We start from the raw sequence: 10,810 nt of genomic DNA, 5'->3' as shown, positions 1-10,810 counted from the left end.
ATGGCTTTGAGCTTCTTACAAACATCATCTCATGTAATTCTTATAAATACCCAAGGAGGTGATTTCTTTTCCTAATATTGATTTTTATTCATTTGGCTGTGCCAGCTTGTGGCATGGGAGGTCTTTTTTTAGTTGCATGGGCATGCGAACTCTTAGCTGTGGCAGGCAGAATCCAGCTTCCTGACCAGGGATCAAACCTCTGGGATTGGGAGCTCAGAGGCTTAGCCATTATCCCACCAGGGAAGTCCCCCAATGATACAATTTCTAACTTGTTCCCATTTACACATGGAGAAACCGAAGTTCAGAAAGGCCAATAACGCTTCTTGAAGTTGCCTAGCTTGAGAGGGGCTGAGCTGAGCAGTCTTTTTCCAGAGCCTGAGGCCTAACTGAACTGGCTCCCGGTGCCCTTTCCTTTGCAGTTTACGCTTGATGTTCCTTAGTAATGTGACAAAAGATGTCTCCCACCTCCAGTCTATGCCCTCTGGGAAGCCTTGACTCTGGGAATTCCATAGACAGTTTAAAGTCAGGGGTAGAAGAGCTAGCCCAAGCCTTTTTGTCCCCCTAGGAAGCCTCTTATTTCCTCTAGTACAATGGCCTTCTTCTCTTTCATATATTTCAATACTCTTCAAAACTTAGACAAAGAGCTACTATTTGATTCTTTAAAATGTTTTTTTATTATGACAGAAATACATGCGCATTGAAAACTTTTAAGAAAAAGAAAACATGAAACTATGTAAAGAACCACATAGTCCACCCACCCCTAAATCCCTAAGATAATGCTCTTAACATGTTTGTGGATTTTCCTGTGCACATACAGCTTCAAGTGTGTTTTTTCATATATGGTAATGTGGTAAACAGGCTTCCCTGGTGGCTCAGCAGTAAAGAATCTGCCTGCTAGGCAGTGGTGTCGGTTCCACCCCTGGGTCAGGAAGATCCCCTGGAGAAGGAAATGGCAGCCCACTCCAGTATTGTTGCCTGGGAAATCCCATGGACAGAGGAGCCTGAGGGCTATAGTTCATGGAGTCGCAGAAGAGTCAGACACGAGTCAGCAAGTAAACAGCAACAATGTGATAAACACTTTCCCAACATTCTTCAGGGCAACAGCTATGTTTATTTGGGTTACTATTATACATCCAGGGCCTAGCACAGTACCTGGCACACAGCAATTAGCACCTAGTTATTAATTTCTAATTATTTGATTTAATAAATATTAGTTGATCGAATGACTGACATTATATATCCTTCCAAAACTTTCTAAAGCCCACATAATTATGAATCTCTGAGATAAAGTGTAACTGTGAAATCACATTAAGATGGTGCATGACTCATTTCCAGCTGTTTCACCAGGGAAAGACAAAACCGTATAACACAAAGAAGCCTGGGGCAGGAGTCAGGCTGGCAGGGCTCTAGCTTAGTTCAGCTATCCTACGTATAACAATACACACTCCATTTTAACTTCCTAATACTTCGGTTTCCTCATTTGTGATGTGAAGAGGTTGATTGGACTGCTTGCTAATATTCATTTCTATTTTTACTCTATACCATTTTCTTTCTTTGCAAGGGTGTTGCTGTAGTACATAAATACATTTTATGTTAAAACATTTAAGTAATACAGAATTACATGGGGTAGAAGATAAAGTTTCCATCTTACAACCACTCCCATCCCCAGTACCATTCTTCTCCCCAAAGGTGACAGTGAGTATAGTTTGATGTCTTTAGGTCCTTCTAATGTTTTTATATATGTCCAAATATAAATTTGTAATTTAAAAATCCATAAATGGGATATTATCTGTATTATTCTATAGAACTGCTTCTTATCCTTTTCCCCATTTCTCTACAATATATTTTGGGGGCCCTTTCTGAGTCAGCATATCCAAATTGGCTTTATTTTGGTAAATTGGGTGTTACCATCAGTTATTTACACCACCAGCAACAGATGTAGGTTGTTTCCAGTTTTATGCTATTATAAACAGTGCAATAGTAAATAAGGTACTGCAGGCTGTAGCAATTAGGAGCATGAACTTTGGACTTAAGACCGTGTGCATTTGAATCCTGGCTCCTTCACGTTATAGTGGTTACTTAACCTTTCTGTGCCTCAGTTTCCTCAACAGTAAAGTGGAGAATATGGATTTTAGGAAAAACCCGATCAGCATAGAGTTCTTCAACTCTATATGGCACACCGTTAAGTGTTAAATGCTATTATCGTCATCATTATAATCATTATGTATAACATCTTTGTGCACCTACACAAGGGAGTTGATTTCTAAAGATGGAATTACTGGGTTAAAGTTAAGCACATTTAAGAGTTTGACAAGTTTTGCCAAACTGCCTTCCTGAAAGTCTTTAAGGATTCCTACTTTCATCCACAGTGGTTAAGAGTGCCTTTCTTACGTTGGTCACTATCCATTTTACATATATTTGCTCTCCTATGAGAGATCTGTGCTGATTAGCTCTTGTCATTCTTAGTGTCCTTTATTGTCAAGACTGAAGTGTAAGGCTTCTGGTGGGCGTCCAGGCGCGTTTGGGCCACTAGCTCTTCACCAGAGGAGCTAGAGTCCGCGGCTTCGGGTTCTGCTTTGTCCACAGCCCGCGCTGCCTCTCTTTAGTGGAATGCATGTGCCCTGAAACATGTCTGCTGCTTCTTTTCTTTTGGGTGGTTTACGTAAAGTGAAATTAAAATCCCGTATTTACCTCAAAAAGAGCTAAAAGCAACAGCAGAACACCAAACAAATATCCGGGAGTAAGCGCTCATTGCCAGAGTTTAAAGATTTAACAGACATCACATTTGAGGCGAAAGAAATGTTAGACTTTAAAGAAATGTGTCTGAGCTTGTCCTTTAGCAAACTGGTGTGCAGCCTCCTTCTGAGTCAGGGCTGGAGCTGGCGGGGCTAAAGGAATGCTTCAGGCTCCACCCAGCCCTGTGGGATTAAACCATGCAGAAGCTCTCTAGTGCCCTCTTCTGGCCAAATTGAGGAGCTACATGCTTGTCAGAATGTTCCTGTATCCTCCCAACATTCAGAATATTTGTTTACAAAGTTAACAAAAAGAGTTAAGGAAGAGGGGAAATTTGGTGTTTTAAGAGAGAAAAATTAAATTGCTGACTGGAGTGTTTATTAATATCTATTTTTTTCAATTGAGAAAACCAAAAGGAAAAACAAATATAACTATTTTTCACAGCATCCTATTGAGTACACTTTCAAAACAATGAAAACCATATATCCACCCTACAAAACTTCTACAATTCCTAGACCTTCAGATACACTCACTCAGTGTTTCCTGACCAATACAAACCTTATTTAAATAAAAGGGAGGGGATATATGTATACCTATGGGTGATTCATGTTGAGATTTGACAGAAAACAGCAAAAATCTGTAAAGCAATTATCCTTCGATTAAAAAATTAATTAATTAAATAAAAAATAAATGCTTAACATACAGAAAAATGTGAAAATAATATGCTAGCATCATTAAGGACTTTATAAAACTATAGCTACTCCTTATTTACCTGTGTTCTTTATATCTGAATTGTCCTCTGGGAATGACCGGGTGAAACAGAAAACTTTTCTCCCCCTTGCAGCTGTCAGAGTTGAAGGTTTTCCTCTGACTTCCTTCAGATCTTTACTCAGAAGTCAGCTAATTCAGAAGTCAGCTGAATTTAATTTTGAATGCCTGAACACCTAAACGATGGCTAGAACAAATGGAAATTGAATCTTCCCAATTGCCATTCTTGATCTAGTTTCCCCCTGCTCCCTTCACTTTCCAAAGCATGCCAAACTCATGACCTACCCCCAAAGACATAGTGACTATCTGAGTAGATATCTACAGTTTCACCTTCTGCTAGCATGCAAGCTCTAGATAAAGTATAGACTTTTGTGTGCTGGGCTGAAGTAGCAGTCATCAGCAGGGCTGCCTCGATAGCTTCAAAGGAGGAGGTGACTGCATACCCAGCACAATATTCACCTTTGCCATTTTTCAAATAAGAAACATCCATAAATCATGCATTAGCAATAGTAGTTTCTTGTAAGTCAGCTCTAAGGATTAATAACTGCTGAGTCAGTTATTAATGAGTTATTATGAGGAGTTTGGTGAGTAGGTAAAGGGACAGGCTTGCACGGTTCAAGTTGTTGCAGTGAGAAAGGGTTGTGTGAAGAGAAGTCAGTAACCATATTTCATATGAAGTAAGATGGCTTGCAGAAAGGTGTTTATGGTGATGAGACTTGAGGCCAGGCTATATCACATGGGGAGTACAGATGATGAGTGGACAGCCCATAACTGTTTGCTCAGTTGGTTTTGCAAGAGTTGCTACCACTGAAGTAGCTCCCAGGCATGGGGGAAGACCTCTGGTTACAGAGTCTAATTGTTGACTGCAATTGCCAAGGGGTCAATGATGACCTGTGTGCCTTTTAATAAGCACTTCTAGGGCATTCTTTTCCCCTTCTTATACAAAGAGGAAAATAAGAAGCTGGTAATTAGGATGTCCTAAAGCAGAGACTGAGAAGTCTGCTTTTCAGGTTCTGGAAAGCCATAAAATGTGTTTTCCTCCCCCCCTAAGAGATCTGGTCTTTCAGCTTTGAGCAATGCATAAAGAGATTGGGCAATGAAGAAAAAGTTAGGTATCCAGTTCCTGCAGTATCTGGCCAGACCCCAAAATCCTTGAAGTTGTCTTTCAGTCTGTGGGAAATCTGAGACCCTGTGGATCCTATTAGGTTCTAAAAGGAGTCCTTGATCTGAGATCAAGTGTCCTGGGTATTTGATCTGAATTTGAGCAAGATGTCATTTCTTTAGAGACCTGAAGACCTTTAGTTACTAACAGCTTGAGGAGACAGATCCTATCTTGCTCACTTGCTTCCTTGGAAGAGGAGCAGAAAAGAAGTTTGTCAACATATTTTAAGAGGGTAGACACTTGTGGAAAATCGACATCTGCTAAATCTGCTTTTAGGATCTGTGAAAAGTAGAGAAAACTTTCGGTGTAGTCGGGTGTATTATTGTCCTTTCCACATGAAAGTGAGTAAAGATTGACTCAGGATCCACAAGGTATGCTGAAAAGCGCATTATAGAGATTTATCATAGTGAAAATTTTACTCTCTGTAGGTACGGCAACCCACTCCAGTATTCTTGCCTGAAAAGTCTCATGGACAGAGGAGCCTGGTGGGCTACCGTCCAAACGATCGCAAGGAGTCGGACACGACTAAACGACTAAGCACAGAAGATCCCCTGGAGAAGGAAATGACAACCTCCTCCAGTACTCTTGCCTGGAAAATCCCATGGAAGGAGGAGCATGGTGGGCTACAGTCCATGGGGTCGCAAAGAGTCGGACACGACTGACTTCATTTCACTAATTGCCACTAAAAGGGTGTGAGGGTTGGAGACAACTGGATGACAAGGGATGACAATGTTATTAACAGCCCTCAGATCTTGGACAAATCTTCACCCTCTTCCTTGGATTTCTTAACAGGGAATACAAGGACTGGTGCCAGGGACTAGGGAGCCTTGTGTCTCATATTCCTCTATGATTGATTAATTCCTGCTAAGGCCTCAGGATTTAAAGGATACTGTTCAATATTAGGAAAAGGCTTACCAGAGTCAATATAAATTTGAATTCAGTTAAGTTCAGTTCAGTTGCTCAGTCACGTGCGACTCTGCAACCCCATGGACTGCAGCATACCAGGCTTCCCTGTCCTTCCCCAACACCCAAAGCTTTCTCAAACTCATGACCACCGAGTTGGTGATGCCATCTAGCCATCTCATTCTCTGTCATCCCCTTCTCCTCCTTCCTGCCTTCAGTCTTTCCCAACATCAGAGTCTTTTCAAATGAGTCAGTTCTTCACATCAAGTGGCCAAAGTATTGGAATCTCAGCTTCAACATCAGTCCTCCCAATGAATATTCAGGACTGATTTCCTTTAGGATGGACTGATTGGATCTCCTTGCAGTCCAAGGGACTCTCAGGAGTCTTCTCCAACGCCACAGGTCAAACGCATCAATTCTTTGGTGCTCAGTTTTATGGTCCAACTCTCACATCCATACATGACTACTGGAAAAACCATAGCTTTGACTAGATGGACCTTTGTTGGCAAAGTAATGTCTCTGCTTTTTAATATGTTGTCTAGGTCGGAGAAGGCAATGGCAACCCACTCCAGTACTCTTGCCTGGAAAATCCCATGGACAGAGGAGCCTGGTAGGCTGCAGTCCATGAGGTCACTAAGAGTCAGACACGACTGAGCGACTTCACTTTCACTTTTCACTTTCATGCATTGGAGAAGGAAATGGCAACCCACTCCAGTGTTCTTGCCTGGAGAATCCCAGGGACGGGGGAGCCTGGTGGGCTGCCGTCTATGGGGATGCACAGTAGGACACGACCGAAGCGACTTAGCAGCAGCAGCAGCAGCAGGTTGGCCATGGCTTTTCCTCCAAGGAGCACGTGTATTTTAATTTCATGGCTGTAATCACCATCTGCAGTGATTTTGGAGCCCAAGAAAATTCAAAAATTTGAATTGGGGATGCTGAGTGAATCCACCCAATGTTGGTTGTAGACTTTGCCCGGAGTTTCTCAGGGACTACTTTGGGGAGTTTTAAGTTTATTTTAGAAACTTGTCTTAAGGGCAAAAACTGCTAATGGAATTGAGGAGCTTGGAATGCCATGAGTTGTTGAGGAGGTTATATCAATTTCAAGGATAATTTCCCTTTAGAGGAAAAAAAGATGGCAGCATGATATTTTTAAAGTCTTTCCCTAAGAGGTTGACAGGAGCAGAATTGACCAGGAGGGAGGAATAGCTGTCCTGGAAGGAGCCCAGTGGGAAAGGTAAGGGACTTATAAGCTATAAGGGGTTTATTAGACATCATCACCATGTGAATGTGCTCTGAGGAAGGGGTTGCTTGTGGATGATGTGAAAGTGAAAGTGTTAGTCACTCAGTGCTGTCCACCTCTTTACAACCCCATGGACTGTAGCCCACCAGGGTCCTTTGTCCATGGGATTATCCAGACAACAATACTGGAGTGGGTTGCCATTTCCTTCTCTAGGGGGTCTTCCCGATTCAGGGATGGAATCCGGGTCCCCCATATTGCAGGCAATTTGTTATCATCTGAGAGTCTGGTGTGGGTGAGCATGAATACTGTGGCTTCTGTGTCAATTAAGACAGTAAGGACTTCATTTCCAATTATAAGAGGTTTTCCCCGTAAGAGAGGGAAGGATTGGAAAAACCCCTTGTTTGTCTTGGAGCAGGTTCTGTCCATAAGAGAAGCTGAGGGCTTAACGTGGGAGAATTGTTTACAGTGTTTTAGTTTAAGGCAATCCTTTATCCAATGACCAGGTTTCTTAAAAAATGGCAGAAAATTTGAGAGTTTGAAGGCTTTAATTTAGTTTGTTGAGTCCCCTAGAGACAGGCTGCTAGCTGTTGAATCTGTGAATTCATTTTAGTGGCTTTCTATTTATTTGAATTTTTAAGAGTCCAGGTTGATTTGTTTGCTGGATTAACCACATTGGGAGATGCCATGGTTTCCCAATTAAGTTGTGCTCACTTCACTAGAATGGTGAGATCTTCGTCAGAGCTGTTTATGAACAGCTTGTTTATGAACAAGGTGTTAAAGGCCACCTTAGTGACTCTGCATCTAAAGGGAGTCCAGGGTTTTCCTTAAAAACAATTTTAGGTCGGTTGTAATAGTTATACAGAGGTTCATCAATCCTTGAGTGCATGCTTGGATTTTATTTCAATCAACAGATTTTGGGAAGGCCCAGGAGATGGCGTCATATAAGGTTTTTCCTATTTCTTGAGCTTTGAATCAGTCATCATGATCCACTGAAAATTCTCCAGAGGATGATTCCAGCTAGCTTTAACCATCAAGTGTTGGGCCTGACCTTCTTGCATGAGCATGTGGACTAACTGATAAAGATCAGGAAACACAGGCTCATAGGTTTGGACAACAATGTTAAATTCCTTTGCAAAATGGCCAGGCCTTCAGTAACCTTGGGAAATTCTTTGGCCATATCTTGCAATTCTGCCTTTGTCCAAAGTGTGTAAGCTACATTTAAAAGGTTGCTTTGGGAATTTCCTGGAGGTCCAGTGGTTGGGATTCCATACTTTAACCGCTGTCAACCAGTGTTCAATCATCCTGGTCAGGGAGCTAAAATCCTGCAAGCTGTGCAGTACAGCCAAATAAATAAATACAAGGGGGCCTTCAGTATTGGGTTCCAATTTAAAAGGAAGAATTTGAAGTGGTTTAAGTAAGTGGAAGAGGTTGGGCTGGAAGATCAAGAGAGGTCTTTTGGTTTCTGGACTTGAAGGGGAGTTCAGCAAAGGAAGGGTAAAGGGAAGCAGAAGTGGAGGATGGGTGGGCAAAGGGCAGACTGAGGAGTAGGGGTCAGGGGGGTGACAGAGAAGAGTTATGAGTCTTTTGTGATTGAGAAACCTACTCAGAAAGTCTAAAATTTTCATCTTGGAGGGAAGTGATTTTGAATCTTGGACTCATTTGCTGCTAAGTCACTTCAGTCGTGTCCGACTCTGTGCGACCCCATAGACGGCAGCCCACCAGACTCCCCCATCCCTGGGATTCTCCAGGCAAGAACACTGGCCTCTAAATACCAATTAAAGTGTCCCATTCAATCTGCTTAGTTCTGTAGTTCTCAAGTTTATTGTGCAGAAAAATAAGTTTAGGAAATTCAAAAGAACTCCACTGTGGCCACTGTAATTTTAAATATATTTGGTGTTGTTAATCCATTGAAAGAGAAATTTATAAAATTAAGTACCATGGGTTTTTGGGTTCTCATTTAGTTTTATTTTTTATATCTTGGCCCTACCATGTGGCATGTGGGATGGTTCCCCGAACAGGGATTGAACCTTGGTCTCTGCATTAAAAGCACCAATTCCTAACTACTAGGCCACCAGGAAACTCCAACAACCATAGATTTTAGACTTAAAATCTGCTTGAGTCCCTGAGGGAGGCTACTTGGGAAAACTTAGAAGAGGACAGTCCCACAATTAAAGAAGCATGCAATGAAAACAGAACACTCACTGGAAGGGAAATCTTTATAGCGGCATAGTGATGAACTGGCACAGTGAGACAGTCAATATGTACCAGGGCGTCTGCCCACCTGATCCCAAAGAAAGGCAGAGACCTCAGCCTCAACTTAGTTGAAGGAGATGGCAAGTTGTGAAAACAGTGAGCGCAAGAGGATCTGGGTGTACCACACCAATTCTAGGAGGTATCAATCCTGTGGCCTTCAGAGGGCTTCAGATCCCACTTCTGACACCCCTCAACCCAAAGAAAGGCAAAAAAGCCTTTATTGGGGATCAAAGAATTGCCATTCAAGGCGTGTAGATTCCGGTAGCAACCCAAAGAGTATCCTGCTAGGGAGTAAAAGTCAGGGGTTTTTAAAGGCAAAGAAGGGAGGTTTGCGTTACAAAGACTCTTAATTGGAGTTGGAGGCAGAAGCTAGTCTTGGATAAGCATGACTGAATACCAAGATTATTTCTAGAGGGAAGTAAAAGACTGTTCCTGAGACAAGTTGCAGGTGCTCTCATAGAGTCTTTGAATGGCTTGTGGTTTGGCTCAGTTCAAAAGTTCCTAGTTTCACCTGGTGAGGACATGCATAAGGCCCACCTCCTTAATAGCCCCCTGGCTCCATTTTAAAACCTCTTGCCATAAGTGACTCTATTTTATTTCACATTTCACAAATCCTCCAGGTCTCTGCTATCTCTCCAGTGTCTTCCTCCAATCCCCAAACTGGTTTTATTACACTCCAGCCTCTATTCCATCTCTGTATTTATTCTAGGTGGGTCTGCATTGCTCCTGACTCCAAGTCCCTCCTTGAGATAATAAGGAAATATCAAGAAAACTCTGAGGCAAGGTGAATCTCTGAAATGCCAATAAGCCTTGTCTATTCTCTGTTTTGCCTAGGGCTAGCTGTTATTACTCATCAGGGCTTTGTTCTTTCCCTTGAAGACCGAAAAAAGACTAAGTGAAGTTGCTCAGTCGTGTCCGACTCTTTGCGACCCCATGGACTGTAGCCCACCAGGCTCCTCAGTCCATGGAATTTTCCAGGCAAGTTACTGGAGTGGGTTGCCATTTCCTTCTCCAGTGGATCTTCCCAACCCAGGGATTGAACCCGGGTCTCCCGCACGGCAGGCAGATGCTTTACAGTCTGAGCCACAGAATTAATATTCAGGGACTTCAGGATTGAAAGAATTTACAAGTCTGCTTTTTCTATTCAAAGTGACCTAGGAAGAAAAAGAAGGTTTGATCAGAAATACTTTCTGATAAAAAATAACGAATTCTAAATTTTAAATAAAATTTTGACATTTAGATTGTTTGTTGGAGACAGTCTGTGAAGTTAACCCAGACAGCCTAACCCAAAGAGAAAAACAGTTTACAAATATTCACATTAATCTAAAGAATTTAAGTATACATGTGTTAAGAACTGGTAATGTGAGAGCTCTGTGCTGAAAAAAGTTCTATAGTGGGCATCAAGGAGATAACAGGTGAGAAGGACAAATACACATTTCAACTCAGAAATTGAAAAAAAAATTTTTATACACTCCAAGGGTACAAAAGGGCACAGAGGAGAGAAATTTCAGTTCTGACAAGGGACGTGTATTGGAACATGGCCTAGAGGAATTTTGACAGGTGGAGACAAGCAGGAAGGGCTTGTGCAAGTGAAGAAAACATCAGGAACAAGGTAGGACAATGGCTAGTGTTCAGATCCCTGGGAATGAGAGACAAAGAAAGATATCCAGGACCTTAGATTTCTCAAATTCAATTCTGCTATGGTGAAGAAGAACTAAAGACCCTCTTAATGAAAGTGAAAGAAAGTGAAA

The sequence above is a fragment of the Ovis canadensis genome, chromosome 12 (assembly GCF_042477335.2).
Source record: "Ovis canadensis isolate MfBH-ARS-UI-01 breed Bighorn chromosome 12, ARS-UI_OviCan_v2, whole genome shotgun sequence".
NCBI classification, from domain to species: Eukaryota; Metazoa; Chordata; class Mammalia; order Artiodactyla; family Bovidae; genus Ovis; species Ovis canadensis.
Note: the sequence above shows the minus strand (reverse complement) of the source record.